Source organism: Gracilinanus agilis, chromosome 4 (genome assembly GCF_016433145.1).
Source record: "Gracilinanus agilis isolate LMUSP501 chromosome 4, AgileGrace, whole genome shotgun sequence".
Classification (NCBI taxonomy): Eukaryota; Metazoa; Chordata; class Mammalia; order Didelphimorphia; family Didelphidae; genus Gracilinanus; species Gracilinanus agilis.
The window spans coordinates 304,709,878-304,727,764 of record NC_058133.1 but is presented as its reverse complement, the minus strand read 5'-3'; the positions used below and the strand labels follow the sequence as shown (position 1 = coordinate 304,727,764).

At 33.8% G+C, this 17,887-nt stretch overlaps 1 pseudogene; it reads right to left on the bottom strand.

The window, feature by feature from the left end:
* Positions 1–14,011: 14,011 nt before the first annotated feature.
* On the bottom strand, positions 14,012–17,187 carry LOC123246473 (annotated as a pseudogene).
* Between the last annotated feature and the right edge of the window lie 700 nt (positions 17,188–17,887).

Here is a 17,887-nt window from a genome sequence, read left to right as displayed (position 1 = left end):
ATTTTCATCAAGCAACATGTTTGCAATCAGAAAGATCGAGGAGGAGAACAAAGAATCAGAGGGAGAGGACAATAGATCAGAAGGAGAAGACTGAAGAAAGAAGATATAGTGGAAAGACCACAGAGGAAGTATAATAGACTAGACATTGATAGAATAATAGACTCTGTTTTCCACAAAGATCTACTATAGAAAAGGATAATGGACTGATTTGTATTTGATTTGTAAAGGTTTTGTATCATATTGCACACACGTGATTTCACTATAGGTACATGCATCAGTACATATTACAGCATTGAAGGAGACAAAGGAAGAGGAAAAAGAAGATAGGAGAAGAGAGAAAACAGACAACAGGGAAAGAGGAGTATCTGAAGATCTGGTGAGTATAGCTGCATCCAACATATACATTTAGGAAAAATTAACAAAGGGATATTCATATTAGTTTTATGAGGTCTTACCTGGATGAAATGAATTTGGGATATTTCACTCAGGTAACATCATGATACATATAGGATTATATAGATTTTTTGTTTTGGGTTTTGTTTTTTACTATTATCAGAGGACGGTGATTTTTTTATACAAACATGTATATATCTAAAATATTTTGTATATGTATACATATATTTTTATATAGGAATTGTATTATAGTGTAATCTAGGGTGAGTGTATAAATAAGTGTATACATATGTAGAATTATAAATTTTATATGAGTGTGTAAATAGGTGTATAAAATTGTAGATGTTAATTTTGTGTAAATGTATAGGTTTTGTAAATTTTGTAAATTTTTATGTATATGTGTACATTTTGTATATTGTGTATATTCTTGTATATTTATGTATATTTCAATGTGAACACTTGTACAAGTGAAAATATATTTTTATATTCTGTATATATTTGTAATTTGTACAGAAATTGTTATTTTTCTACAAATTGGTAAATGTGTGAATAGATAAAGGTTCCAAAGTTAGAATTTTTAGGATAAAATACTTAGTTTCAAGTTTTATGTAGAGAGTTTTGGTTTTTTGTATTAGAAAAGGATATAGCATAAAGAAAAGTTTTGTTTTGCAATTGTTTCTACTAAGAGTTTTAAGATATATTTTGTATAAGTTTTATTGCACGGTTAGATAGTTTTGTTTACTGTAAAAGGGTATGCTCCATTGTGTTATATGTAACTTTATCTTTTCAATTTTTGTTACATTCTGTACATTGAGTTTTGATATTGTTATTGCAACTTTTGTATTTGTTTTCTTTTATGTAATTGATTATTGTCATTCTTTTTCCCTGATTCCTCATTGTGAGGTAGGGATAGAGAGGAATAAATAGATAAGGTTTAGATAAGAACTGTTGTTGTGGGATTAGATAAGTAAAATAGAATAGGCATAAAATAAAGGGGATTTATATAATGGTGAGCACATGATAGACAAATCTGTAGATCTGATCACATGCTCAGAGGGCAGAATGTAGGAATGAGTTTGGGATAGACTGTTTTTTTTCTTTTTTCTTCAATAATTTTTATTTTTTAGAAAAGTTATCCATGGTTACATGATTCATGTTCTTACTTCCCCCTTCACTCCTCAACCTCTTCCCCACCCCTCCCAATAGCTGATGCACATTTCCACTGATTTTAACATGTGTCCTCAATCAAGACATATTTCCAAATTGTTGATAGTTGCATTGGTGTGGTTTTTTCGAGTCTACATGCCCAATTACGCCCCCCTCAAACCATGTGTACAAGCAGTTGTTTTTCTTCTGTGTTTCCACTCCTGTAGTTCTTCCTCTGAATATAGCATTTTTTCCCATAAATCCCTCAGAATTGACCTGGGTCATTCCATTGCTGTGAGAACAGAAGTCAATTACATTCTATTTTACCACACTGTATTAATCTCTGAGTACAATGTTCTTCTGGCTCTGCTCCTTTCACTCTGTATCAATTCCTGGAGGTCTTTCCAGTTCACATGGATTTTCTCCAGTTTATTATTCCTTTGAGCACACTAGTACTCCATTATCAGCATATATCACAGTTTGTTCAGCCATTCCCCACTTGAAGGACATACCCTCATTTTCCAGTTTTTGTTTTCTTTTTTTGCCACCACAGAAAGAGTGGCCATAAATATTTTTGTACAAGTCTGTTTATCTATGATCTCTTTTGGGGTATAAATCCAACAATGATTTGACTGGATCAAAGGGCAGATAATTTTTTAAAGCTCTTTGAGTGTAGTTCCAAATTGCCATCCAGAATTGTTGGATCAGTTCACAAGTCTACTACCACTGCATTAATGTCCCAATTTTGCCACAATATTCCTTACTGCCTCCAATATTCATTACTCTCCCCTGCTATCATTTTAGACAATCTGCTAGGTGTCAGTTATTACCTCAGAGTTGTTTTGATTTGAATTTCTCTAATTATTAGAGATTTAGAACACTTTCTCATGTGCTTATTGATACTTTTGATTTCTTTATCTAAAAATTATGTATTCAGGTCCCTTGCCCATCTATCAATTGAGGGAATGGCTTGATTTTTTATACAATTGATTTAACTCCTTTTATATCTGAGTAATTAGAGCACTGTCAGAGTTTTCGGTTATGAAGATTTTTTACCAGTTTCTTGTTTCCCTTCTGAATTTGGTTGCATTCTTCTTATTTGTAAAAATATTTTTAGATTAATATAATAAAAAATCATTTATTTTATATTTTACAATTTTCTCTAACTCTTATTTGGTTTTAAAATCTTTCCTTTCCCAGAGATCTGACAAGTATGCTATTCTGTGTTCACTTAATTTATTTATAGTTTCCCTCTCTATATTCAAGCCATTCACCCATTGTGAATTTTCTTGGTGTAGGGTGTGAGATGTTGATCTAAACCTAATCTCTCCCATATTGTTTTCCAATTTTTCCAGCAGTTTTTGTAAAATAGTGGTTTTTGTCCCTAAAGTTGGGCTCTTTGGGTTTTGTCTTGCTGATGTCATTTACCCCAAGTCTATTCCACTGATCCTCCCTTCTGTCTCTTAGCAACTACCATATTGTTTTGATGACTGCTGCTTTATAGTATTGTTTAATATCTGGTACTGCTAGGCCATCTTCCTTCACGTTTATTTTTCATTATTTCCCTTGATATTCTTGATATTTTGTTCTTCCAAATGAACTTTTTATAGTTTTTTTTTTCTAATTCAGTAAAAAAGCTTTTTGGTAGTTTAACAGGTATGGCACTAAATAAGTAAACAAATTTGGGTAGAATGGTCATTTTTATTATGTTAGCTCACCCTACCCATGAGCAATCACTATTTTTCCAATTGTTTAGATCTAATTTTAACTGTTTTGAAATTGTTTTGAAGTTGTGTTCATATAATTCCTGTGTCTGTTTTGGTAACTAGATTCCTAAGTATTTTATATTGTCTAGGGTGATTTTAAATGGTGTTTCTCTTTCTACCTCATGCTGCTGTGATGTGTTGGAAATATATAGAAATGCTGACGATTTGTGTGCATTTATTTTGTATCCTGCAACTTTGCTAAAGTTGTTGATTATTTCTACTAGCTTTTTAGTTGATTCTCTAGGATTTTTTAAGTAGACCATCATATCATCTGTAGTGTGATAGCTTAGTCTCCTCATTGTCTATTTTAATACCTTCAATTTCTTTTTTCTTTTCTAATTGTTAATGCTAGTGTTTCTAGTACAATGTTAAATAATAGAGGTGATAATGGGCATCCTTGTTTCATGACTGATCTCATTGGAAAGTCTTTTAATTTATCCAGATTGCATATGATGCTTGTTGATGATTTTAGATATATACTGTTTATTATTTTTTTAAAAAGACCTCAAAAAGACAGTGTTCGATAAAATCAAAGATCCCAACTTTTGGGATAAAAACCCAGTATTTGACAAAAATTCTGGGAAAATTAGAAAAAAGTTTGGAAGACATTATGCTTAGATCAACATCTCACACCTTATACCAAGATAAATTCAAAATGGGTAAATGATTAAAATATAAAAGGTGAAATCATAAATAAGTTAGGTGAACATAGAATAATATATCTATCAGATCAATGGGAAAAGAAGGAACTGAAGACCAAGCAAGAGATAGAGAATATTACAAAATGTAAAATGAATGAATGTGATTATATCAAATTAAAATGTTTTTGTATAAACAAAACCAATGCAACCAAAATAAAAAGGAAATAAACAAAGTGGGAAAACATTTTTATAACAAAATTCTCTGACAGAACACAAAAGTATGTAGAACTTATATGAAATTAATATCTTTGGGTTCTTACACACCATGATGAGACAATCCTAAAATGTATATATATTATGCATAGAATGATTAATTGGGTAACCTAACAGGTCTCCCAAAGGATCAGAGTAGGGATTTTCTGAATTTAACATAAATCTTTATCCCTCTTTCATTTTTAAAAGGCAAATTTTGAAAATCAGCTTTGACCACACCATGACCCTTTTTTTTGAGTTGGGAAAAGCATGTGAAAGGCTTATCTGTATAAGAAATGTGTTGGTCAGAAGCTTTTAAATCCCTGGTGTCCTAAAAGACATGTACTTCTTCTCCCAAATGATCCCTCAGATTCAGGAAGATGATTGTCTCTTATCCCACATGACTCCTGGCACTTGGAAGACTAGCCTGCAGTTCAATATGTCCAAGTAGTCATGGGATTTTTTTTAAACCCTTGTACTTCTGTGTATTGTCTCATAGGTGGAAGAGTGGTAAGGGTGGGCAATGGGGGTCAAGTGACTTGCCCAGGGTCACACAGCTGGGAAGTGGCTGAGGCCGGGTTTGAACCTAGGACCTCCTGTCTCTAGACCTGACTCTCACTCCACTGAGCTACCCAGTTGCCCTGTCATGGGATTTTAAAAGTGATACCATCTGGGTTATAAGTTAGGGATCAAGGACACAAGAATGTTTCTAATTTTTTTTTGTTTTTTTTTGTTTGTTTTTCTGACAGTATAATGTGAAGTCCCTTTGTTAGAGAATGGAGACCCTCAGGTGAGTGGCAAGTTCAGATCAGTTAGGTGACAGGCCATGTGATTATGTTCTTTTTCTCTCTCCAACCCACTTTTACTATATGATATATATTTACAAATTAATATGTAATCTCCATAGAATTTTTGTCTTAATAGTGCCTAATCATTTGTGTATAAGAATTTGTGTGATACTCATTTGACAACCTATTGAAGCCTATGGACTTATTATATATATATATATATATATATATATAAATATATATTAATAATGAAATGCTAAATTTCAACTAGTTTGTTGAAAATACAGATATAATTTCCCCTCATCCAAATTCACATACTTCCACAAACTTCTAGGTAAAGATTTGAGAATACCTAAATCAAAGTTTTGAACCCCTCCTTTTAAATTATTTAGCAAAATTCAAATTAATGCTAGTTTTTTTCTTTTTTATTCACTCACAAAATCTTATGGATAGAATTGAAAGAATCTCTTCTATATTACCTTGTCTGATCTGTCTGCTTTTTGATGCAAAAAAGAGAAAAAAATTAAATAGAGGTTTTATGTTACAAAGGTGAATGATTTGAACAAAAATACTTGAGATATAGATAAATTCAAGCTGAAGGAGAAAAAGGTTGAAAAAGTGGNTATTGTGCTAAAAGGAATAATAAACTGGAGAAGTTCCAGGCGAACTGGAGAGACCTCCGGGAACTGATGCAGAGCGAAAGGAGCAGAGCCAGAAGAACTCTATACACAGAGACTCACATTCTGTGGTAAAATCAAATGTAATGGACCTCTGAACCAGCCGCAATGCAATGACCCAGGACAATTCTGAGGGATTTATGGTAAAGATGCTACCCACATTCAGAGCAGGGACTGCAGGAGAGGAAACATATAGGAAAAACAACTGCATGAACGCATGGGTCGGGGTGGACATGATTGAGGGTGTAGACTCGAAACTACCACACCAATGCAACTACCAACAATTTGGAAATTGGTCTTGATCAAGGACACATGACAAAACTAGTGGAAATGCGCATGGGTAGGGGGGGCGCGGGGGGGGGGTTGAAGGGGAAAGGAGGAGCATGAATCATGTAACCATGTTAAAAATGAATATTAATAAATGTAAAAAAAAATTACAGTTAATGGACCAAACAATGATTATTTTGTTGCAGAGGTTTTATTAAAATTCTTTATATAAACAGAGTCACTTGGCTTAATATTATGTAATGAATAATCTAGAGGACCACTCTAAACCAAAAGTCCCATATCTTGCAATTCTCTTAATCTCTTTTGTAAGGAACTTATAGAAAATGCTATTTGGATGTCTCCCCCTTACATCAATGCATAGGCAGTTGTACAACTATTGGCTTGCAAAGGTATATGACCATAAAACATTTCAAATGGAGATACATGTATATCAGCCCTTGGTCTTGTATGGACACAGAATAACACTAGGGGTAAGATGTCTGGCCATTTCAGATGCATCTCAATACAAAGTTTCTCTATTGTTGTCTGAATTTTTCTCTTCAGTTTTTCTACTTGACCTGAACTTTGAGGATGGTATGGAACATGAAACTTTGCCAAGATACCCAAGTTCTCATACACTTGCTATAGAATGCTATCTGTGAAATAGGTCCCTTTATCTGAATTAATTTTGACTGGTACTCCAAATCTTTGAACAATCTCCCTCAGCAAGATCTTAACAACAAATACTGAAGTATTCCTAACAGATGGAAATGCTTCTGGTCATCTAGTTAACTTATCTGCCAACATCAAGCAATATTTATATTTTCCTGCTTTAGGCATAGTAATATAATCTATTTGCAGATTTTCAAAAGGAGTGTAACCTAATGGTCTTCCACCTAAATCTCTTTTCTTAAATACACCCTGATTGAATTTTTGAGAAACAGAACAGCTAGAACAAATCTTGTTTGTGATCATAGTAATTCTTGGGGCTATCCACACTCTCTTTACAGTATCAACCTGTGTCCCAAAATGGTCTTTTTTATGATAGTCTTGCAAATATGATTGAAAAATGCCTTTGGGAGTATTGGTTTTCTATTTGATGATGCCTATATGCCATTCTCTTTCCTAGTTCTAAAATTATGTTGCCATGTTTGAATTTCTGAGTCTATGTATGTTCTTTCAAGATCTTCAGATTCTTTGACTGAGAAATTCATTATATAGACTGAGGCATTTTGTGCAGCATAATGAGCAGTAACATAAGCACAATGATTACCTCGAGAAACTGGATCTCTGCCAAAAGAACAACCTCTGCAATGTATTACAGCCAATTCTTTTGGTTTTTGTAATAACAGCCAGTAACTCTATGATAATCTCTGTTTGAACTTTCTGCTTTCCGCCAGATGTAATAAAGCCTCTGTTTCCAGATAAAACTTGTTGCATGGCAGATAAAGAATGAATAATGGGAATCTGTAAAGATATTAGCCCTTTTACCTTCAGATAACAAAGAGTTATATTTCAGAACTACCAACTCTGTCCCCTATGCACTCAGATTGTTGGGCAACATACCATTCTACAGTGTCTCAAATTCAGTGACCACCGTGGCCCTAGTAAAATGGATACCATTCTGAATGGAAGATGAACCATACATATATAACACAAGGTCAGAATTATCTTTCTGTATCTTTCAAATCCTGCCTCGGTTATTCCACTAATTGTTTTACTTCAGTACAGTCATGTAATGGCTCTCCATTTATAGGCAAATCAGGTAGTAGTGCAGCTGGATTTAAAACACTATACCTCTTTATTTGTATGTTTTCATTCCCAAGAAGAACTATATCATATTTGGATATTCATTGGTCAGAAAAAGTCAGAGTGTGATATTTTAACATAAGGGCTTCAATTTGGTATGGACAAAAAACTGTCATTGGGCACTCAAGAACTAAATCTGCAGACTTTTGCACTAACAATGCAGCAGCAGCCACTCCATGCAAACATGAAGCTATCCCTAGTTGTTCACTCTGATATGCAATTGGATAATATAATTTGGCCCTAAAGTCTGTGCAAGAACACCTGAAGCTATGCCCTCTGCTCATGAACAAACAGCACAAAAAGTTTTCATAGTCTGGGATTCCAAGACTGGAGCACATAGAATTGCTTCCTTAAGTTTTGTGATTGCTTGTTCTGGCTTCAATTTGAGTGGTTTAGGTTCTGCATCTCTTGTTAAATCAGTAAGTATTTGGTCAATTCACTATACCCAGGGTTCCATTGCCAGCAGAAACCTGTTATTCCCAGTATGACTCTTAGTTGTTGCTTAGTCTTTGGAGGCACTTAGCTTCTGTATGTCTGCTATAAGTTTTTGGGAAATGCTTCTAGAGTCTCCAAACAAAACAATTCCCAAATACTCAAATCTTGGTAAACAACATAGAAGTTTAACCTTAGATACCTTATGTCCCCTTTTACACAACTCACACAAAAGAAATTTACTATCCCCTAAACATACTTTAGCACCAAGAGAAGCTAAAAATATGTCATCTACAAAATGAACAAGTTTACTGTCTTTGAATTTGATTCTGATTGTCTCTAGATATTTATTAAGGATTTGTGAAAATAGGCTTATTCCTACAATACCATTTTCCACTTTTTCCTCCATTTCCTTCATGGGATAGATTTTATTAACAAATGTCTTAGCTCCTCTTTATCCTCTTTGCATGATTATCTGGGAGACAGATGTGTATATATAAAGTATATATTTTATGTTTCCACTTTTCAATTGATTCTCTAGAGGCAATAATCACAATATATTCTTCAAGAATTTAATCTATAGCTATTTATAATGTTCACATTTTTCTGTATATTATCTCATGTACTTCTTTCCATTAAAAAAACCATTTAGTTTTGACATTGTTTCTTATGGAACAGCAGTATTCCCTGAAAATAGTATACCACTATTTGCTTAGTCATTCTGGATTTGATTGATATCTCCTCAATTTCCAGTTCTTTGACACCACAAAGAGAACTGCTATAAATATTTTGGAACATATAGGTTCTATAATCCCCTTGGGAAACAGACCCAGAATGGTATTTCTAGATCTAAGAGTTTATAAATCTCTGGGTAAAATTCCACATTGCTCTCTAATAAGCAAACGCTCAACACTACATTTTGCCCCTATTCTTCCACATCCCCACCAATATTTGCCACTTATCCTTTTGTCATTTTAGCCAATCTGATGGGTATGAGATGATATCTCAAAATTGTTTTGTTTGCATTTCTCTAATTAGTAATGATTTAGAACCTTTTCTCAGATACCTAGATATGGCTTTGATTTCTTCATATTAAATTTTCTATTCATATATTTTGTTCATTTGTCAATTGGGAGATGTTTCTTATTCTTATAAATTTGACAAAGTGCTTTCTGTATTTTAATATGAGGCTGTGTATAATTTTCTTTTCAATTTGATAGGCAATATATACTCTGATCTTTTCTAGTAAATATGCCTGGGTACTAGTCCTAGTGTCCATTATTGATTTCAATGATATTTTTTGGAAAAGTTGTGAACTTGAGATTAAATTGCTAGAATTGCCTACTGGGATCTAAGATGACAGAGTAAAGGATTCTCTGCTCATAAAAACTCTGTCTCTACACACACACACACACACACACACACACACACACACACACACACACACACACATCACACATGCAGGGAAAATAAATCACCTCAAGAAAAGTAAAATTGAAAAGGCATATGTCACTGGGATGAGACATTAGATTAGGACAGGTAAGATCCATGATAGATAACCAATAAAATGTGGATGAACCCCATTCTGCTATAGAGCCAGAGGCAATGAAGTTGCAAAGCAGTGGATCAGTGCTTTGGATCACTCTTTCATTTGGCATGGGGCAACAAAGTAGCAGAGAAGGAGATAGGCCAAACACATTCTCATGTGACCTTAGGAAATGAAGCAACAAAGCAGAGAACTGCCTTATCCACTAGATGACAGAAGTACTGGCAACCTGAGGAGAGGAATCTAGATGGATAAAGCAGCTGCAATCCTCCCCATAGCAAATCAGCAGGTCCATGCTTCTAAAGGGCACACTGTGAGACCCAAAGGAATCCAGGCCTACCCCAAAAACCAGAGAAGGCTATTATGCAAATTTGAAACAGTGTTCTCTCTACCTCATAAAGAAGAGGGGAAAATACAAGTTGAAATAATCCACTGATTACCCCATAAAAGAAACCCCAAAATACAATATTTATGATTATTGTAGCCAAATTCCAAAATTCTCAAGTCAAGGGAAAAGAACTATAAGCTCCCAGAAGAAAACAATTCAAATATCATGGAGCACAGTTAGAATTACATATGACCTAGCAGCTTCTCCATTAAAGGCCTGGAAGGAATGGAATATAATGTTCTAAAAGACAAAGAAACTAGCATTGCTACCAAGAATTTTATAAGGAGCAAAAGAGAGCATAGTACACTTTCAGATTCTGATGACAAAGAGAAAAAAAAAGAAAATTTAGTAGTCAAATTTGACACTCAAGGGAAGAATAAAAAGGTAAACATAAAAAAGAAAATTTAAGAGTATCAATTAGGTCAAATTAGGTCCTATATGTGAAGGTGATAAGATTCTAAAGATATCTATGATACCTGAGATACTTTACGTACTTAATATACTTAAGAACTTTATTGCTATTAAGGCAGTGAAGTAAGATTTAAATAGAAAAAAAAAAGAAGGGAGTAAGATGAGTAGGTAGGGGCGATATCCAAATAAGCAAAAACAATGGATGAGAAAGAGAAACAAACTCAGAGAATACAAAAAGAAAATAGAAGGGAAAAATGATCTCACATGAAGAGGTACATTGGAGTTAACACAGTGGAGAAGATGGGAGGGTAGCAAGTAATGCTTAAACCTTACTCTCATCAGAATTAGTTCAAAGTGGGATACACACTCAGTCAAGTATAGAAAATGACACTAACCAATAGGGAAGGAGCAGGAGTGGGGCAATGAGAGAATGAGTGCAGACAAAAAAGATAGTTATTTGGAAGAGGTGATAGTCAGAAATTAAATATTTGTGGACAGAAAAAGGCTGAAAAGAGAAAGAGATGGATAAACAGGAGACAAATAAGAAAGATTGGAAAGTGATTTGTAATCATAATTGCAAATGTCGCTGGAATAAACTCACCAATAAAATGGAAAAGGGAAACAGATTAGATTAAAAAACAGAATGCAAAAATATGCCATCTTCAAGAACATATTTAAGGGATGGAAAATTAGAGTAAAAGTAATGGACTGGAACAGAATATATTATACTTAAGTTAATGTAAAAAAAAAAAGAGGGGTGACAACCATGATCTCAGACAAAGCAAAAATAAAAATCAATCTAACAAAAAAAATAAGGAAGCATATTACATCATGATAAAGGAACCATGGGCAATGAAACAATAACAATACTAAACATATATGCACCAAATGACATAGCATCCAGATTCCTAAAGTAGGAATTAAATGAATTACAAGAAGAAATAGAACTTATTAGTGACATACCTCAAACTTTACTTCTCAGAAGTAGATAAACCCAACCAAAAATAAACAAGAAAGAAATTAAGGAGGTAAGTAGAACTTTAGAAAAGTTTGATAAGATAGACCTCTAGAGAAAACTGAATGGGAATAGAAAGGGAATATACCTTTTTCTCAGCAGTACATGATGCCTTCTGAAAGCCTGACATATAATAGGTCATACGAATCTCACAACCAAATGTAAAAAAGCAACATAATAATTCCAAGGGATTTATGATGAAAAATGGTGTCCACTGTCAAAGAAAGAACTATTGGACTCTGGTTGAAGATAAAAACATGCACTTTTGAATTTTAAATCCTTCATTTTTTAAAATTGTATGTATGATGTGTTCTTTCACAGTTTGAGGAATATGGAAATATGTGTTGTATGATTCCACTGGTATAAACAATATCTGACTATTTACTGTCTTGGGGACAGAGAAGTAGAACGAGAGAGGAAGAAAATCTGAATTGCAAAATAGATAGCAATTGTCAAATTGTCAAAAATTGTTTCTATATATAATTGAAAAAATAAAATTTAAAGATAAAAATAATTTTAAAATTTTGTAAGCTTGCATAATTTAGGAGGAATACAACTACTCATGTGAATGATACTATAAACACACACACGCACACACACATACATATATACATATATGTATGTATGTGTGTGTTTACATAATTTCTTGGAGGGAGTCTAATTCAAATAGAAACCACAACAATGGCATTAATAATTTATATAGTTTTTGAAGTACACAAAAGATTTTACAATAGGTAAGTGTTATTATTATCAGTTTTCCAGATGAGATAGACATAGGGTATGTGACAAGCTCCAGGGTAACACAGCTGATAAAGATCTGAGGTCAGATTTGAATTCAGTTTTCTAACTCCAGGTCCAGCTCAATCTTTTCTGCCAACCTGTTTCTGCCTCTGTTTCTGCCACTCACTAAAAGCTAATAAATCTCTATGAGTCTCAGGTTCCTCATCTTAAAATAGTAATATAATGGCTGCATTAACTAACTTATCAGGACTGTTGTAATGAAAGATGTTGATAAACCTTATATTAGTATAAAAATGTAAGCTCTAAAAATTCATTCCCAAATGCGCTTTTAATTGAGGTGTTCTTTGTCAAAATCTGATTAGTATTAGCTTTCAAAAGAAAAGCAACATCTTAAAGTATCATGGTACATTTAATTAGCCTACATTTATTTAAGAAAAGTCTAAAGTGCCTTTTAAAGAGATAATAAAAGTAATAATTTTAACACTTTCAATTCAAGATAATAATAACAAAAGATGGGGTTTTACAACAATTTTTCTGAATAGTTCTGAATAGTCTGCTCTGAATAGAGCTCAGAGAAGTATTTTCAGTAATATTTTTCAATGAATCATTTCATTTAAACAAAAAAATCTTACCCAAGAATTAATAGTACTTTTGTAAGAGGTAGGAGTGAGAGGAAGGGAACTACATTAAGGCTATAAGAATTTATTAAGTTTTAAATTAATACAACATTTTTGAGAAGACAACTAATCAAACAATAAAACAAAGAATATTTATTAAATGAATTCAATAATTGTGAGACTAAGAGGAATAAGTTAGAATGGCATTAATCTAAACATAATTATAATGCTTTCCAGTAGGCAAACCGATATAGTCATGAATAACTAGAAAGAAAATTAACAATGTTGGAACCTCTAAAGATAGCCACATTTTCATAGAAATGTTTAATAATCTTTATGTACCTAAATCCAAACTCAAAAACAGGTAAAAATAGTTGTCTTTCAAGAATACATTGATAAATTGATAAAAGGAATAAAAAGGAATTTATGTTCTTTCAGTATTTTATTGTCCTTATACAAAAACTGACCATGAACTAGGGCATAAAAACTTCAAAACCAAATGTAGAAAAGTAGAAATAATAAATGAACCTTTTTCAGATCATATGGTAATAAAAATTAGAATCAATAAGGGTTCATTAAAATTCTTTGGGAACTAAATTATCTAATTCTTCAAAACTGTTGGGTCAGGGGCAGCTGGATAGCTCAGTGGATTGAAAGCCAGGCCTAGAGACAGGAGGTCCTAGGTTCAAATCCGGCCTCAGACACTTCCCAGCTGTGTGACCCTGGGCAAGTCACTTGACCCCCATTGCCTACCCTTACCAATCTTCCACCTATAAGTCAATACACACAGAACTTAAGGGTTTAAAATTAAAAAAAAAACTGTTGGGTCAAAGAAAAATCATAGAAAAAATCATATTTCTTTTATTAATGAAACCCATCACAATTTTAAAATTATATTTAGATATTACAAAAAATAAACCCAAAAGATAAAATCTGTCGCTTTAAGTTACACAAAGCAAAATGAAAGTATCATATTGTTTCAAAGGTGCAAAAATCAAGAAAAAATGCCTAAGCACAATAAACGTACTCAATTATTTTAAATAATATTTCCTAAAATATATTTTATTTAAATGAGATATAAATCAGGTTGCAGGTGATTTAAAAAGGGAAGAAATCAGTTTTTTATTCCAACATTAAGTATAAATAAATGAGGAATTTTGTCCTGGCATCTTTTGCAACTTCCTCAATATCTGTCTTCTGTTCTTTGCCTTTTGGAGAAAACATTGCATTGTATGTGTGAAATGGAATTTTTAACTCCTTTTGTTTATCTTAACTTAATCTATCAAGTACTTGGAGTGCTCCATTCTTTTTCACTTAATTAGTCAAGAACTCAAGGATCCTTTTGATAAAAGTTCACACCCTCAAAGAATGGGAGGTGCATTCCCAGGGCTAGGCAAACTAAAAAATCATGATTGGTTCCTGAGATGTGATAGACCAGCCCACAATTAAAGGAGCTGTTGGAAATTCTGCATTGGTGTCTTGGACTGAAGGGAGGAGGCACATTGGTGATTTTTTATTGGTGGCTCTTGCTGAAAGAGGGGACCCTGACCAAAGCCACTGGTTTTTTGGCTCTTCTCCTGTCTTTGGTTGGACACTCTCTTTGATGAGAATCTCTTCAGTGGTACATTCTCTTGGGCATGAGACTCTCTTTGGTGGCTCAGTCTTTGCAGAAAACAGACTATCTTTGGTTGATGAAACACTTGGCTGGAGACATTCTAGTGAGTAGGTGAGATTTGCATTCAGATTTGAACTTGTGGTCTGGAGGCACTGTAATGCAAAAGAAGCAAGAGAGGCTTTTGATCTTGCAGGGGGCCAACTGAAAACTTCTGCAGTTAGAAGCCTTAGAATTCTGAGAGAAGTCAATTGGTCCCTGAGGCTTGAACAGAGCGGAAGGACTAACTCGAACTCTGCTCTGCTTTCGGTTTTATTTTTGGCCTGTGCTTTGTCTCTGGACAATTTGAACCTAGCTGATTTCTCTGGACCTCTTCCTGACCTTCTCCATATTATTTCCATGTTTCCTTTCCTGTTTTTCCTGGGCTCTGGGAGGCAGGAGGGCTTTTGGCTTTTTAGTGAATAGACTTTGTGGGTTTAGTTTTCCCCAATAGGCAAGTAGGACATCCTTGAATTCAAACCTATCCCTTTAGTATACCCTCTACTTTAAGAGCAGCCAAATCTTCCCTGACTGAGAAAAGCAGGTCCTTCTCTCAGTCTAACCCATTCCTGTGACCCTCCCCATCTTGAGTTTCTCCCTAGGGGCTGTCAGAAACCCTAACCCCTCTCTCCTTTCTGATCAACCCTGAACATTAATAAATCTCTTTGTTACCTAAGCAAACCCTCTGGAGAATGATTGTGTTGAAGAATTAGGCAAGGGTTGAAGGAGCAGGATTTATTCTCTTTATTTCCTGAGGGAAATTGGAGGCGTCCATCTTGGGAGGAAGTAGTTGCCCACTTCCTCCTGAATCCCTTCAGTTTCACTGACAGGAAGGAATCTTGCGACTCCTCCTTTGAGGACTTGAGAAACTGACAAGAAAGCCCTCAAGTCAGATTTCAGTCACTTCTGACTGGCCTTATTCCTTGTGTCTGTAGAAGTACCTTTTCTGTCTGGAAGGGTTCAGCCTATTACCCCAGTGTCCTCTGTCTCTAACTTGGGTGTCTAATCTGTGTTAGCTGCCTCTCCTGAATACCTCACCCTGTACCCTGACCATCCTAGTATCGCCTTGTCCATTCCTCCCTAAACTCAGCCAACCCCTTCATTCCTCTCCCATTACCTCAATCACCTTTTACCCCTCCATCATCAGCAAGGGAAGGAGAGCATCCCTCAATTTTAGTGTCATCCCCTTTTATCCTTCACAGCACACAGATCTGGACTTAGGGTATTTAGCCAGGCAATATTTTCTATCTCCTTCCTACATTTCCATCTTTACTATCTCTGCCTTGCTGTAATAATCTATTAAAGCTACTAATAGTCTTTTTACTTAATATTTAATTATTATAACAGCACACTCAACTTTTTATAACTCTTTATTTGATTAAAAACCCATTTTAATTCTTACATAAAGTTGCTGCCTTTTGGGACATGGAGAAGGATCAAGATCTTCCTTAAGGTACCCTCCGTCCACACAGATCTGAGTCGAAGGAAACCCAACTTACCAGAAATTTTCAGGAGTGTTAGTAAGAATATAGTGGAATTGGTGTCTTGAAAAGGAGGCTAGCTTCTTTTCGCTTTCATCATCTGGAATATCTGCAGAATACATTTCACATTCTTTACTTGTGTTTCAAAGTAATTTTCTCTTCTCTTATTTTTTGTGCCATCTTAATGTGAGAGAAATTTTATAATATGATCTTTCTTTTATCTTCTTTAAAGTAAGGTTTTACAAATGATTTTTATTTTACTTTTTCAGGTATATCTTCATAACTATTTAGGTTCTTAGTAGTGACTGATAATTCTTCATCTACATGAAGTTTTTCTTCTTCCTCACGTAGTGGAGAAGAATTTGCCAAATAGGATTCATATTATTCACATGTTGTCTGATCAAACAATTTGGATGAGCTATAATTCATTTTTCTTGCTTGCTTTGGACTTTTATCTCCCTTCTGCTCTTGCTTCTTGATAGTTTCACAAATCAACATACAATTCATGTCCATAGTCTTACTTCCTAATCTTGATTGACTACCATCATTTGTATCAATTACACTAATATCAATTTTATATTGAGAAAGATCTGCTGCTATATCTATACTCTAGTCGATATTTTCTAAGGAAGATTTATCTTGATCATCTTGCAGAGTTTCTGTTTTAGTTATTCTGCAAGGATTTAATTGAAGAACTGAAGCAAGTTCACCATCTTTATGTCCTATCCTACCTTTCATTTTTATTGGCTCATAACCATGAATAACCTCATTTCTTTGACTTTTATTGAATGTAGATAGCTGAAAATCAATCAGATAGATCCAGGGGTTTATCCACTATAATGTTTCCATTGACAGAAAGATGAATATCTCCTTGGAAAAGAAAAGCATTATCTTTATCAAAAGACGTTTGGGAGAAATATTTATTTTCTTCTTCAGTCTTCTTTCTTTTGTTTCCTCTGCCTCCCAGTAGTTTTGATTGCACAAAAAGATCACTTTTTTCAATTGCTTCATTTTTTATCAGTCCCAACTTTAGTACTTATGTATTCATCTATTATATTCTTTCTCACAAATATTTGTTTAATAAAAGAAGAATGATCAATAACAGTACTTGCTTGAGAACCAAGATTAAGTCAAGTAACAAGGTTGGTGGGAGGGAGAGAGAGCATGGATTACAAAATGTAAGAAAGCAGATTATAAAAATAATTGAATTAGTATAATCTGAAAAAATTATAAAAGAAACTCAATTGCCATATAAACATATTAAAAAGAGTTATAAAAATACTGTTTTACTTATTTGCAAAAAGATTCATTTATAGAGAAGATTACATTCCATTTCTAATCACTTCATTCTGATTCAAATCCCACATTACTAAACATATGGAGGGATCGAGCTAATCATTATTTTGTCTCCATGGTGCCTGAACCAAAAATCTGGTGGTATAAGAGAACAGGGATTGAGAAGAATCTGCCAAATTGGTCATTAAACATCATACATTAAAAGTTGTCTCACTGATTAAGATTTTTCCCTTTTTTGGCTGATCATTCTGGTATCATGAAGACTTTCATGTTAGTAAACTTTCATGACAAGGCCTGCAATTGGATGCCTTCTTCCTCTTCAATCCCTAGTGAAATAATTTGAGCGTTTATACTCCCCCAATACTAATAATAATTTGGAATTTATTAGGATACAAACATATAGCCAGGGAATTGTTTTCAAAGTTGAGAGTTTATAATTTTTTTTGTACATTAAGGCTTTGAAAATCATTTATATATATGAACTTCCTAAAGGGCAGTACCCTTTTGCAAAAAGACACTTAGTAAAGAACTGTATCACTTTTTATCAGTATATAAAAAAAGAACTCATGT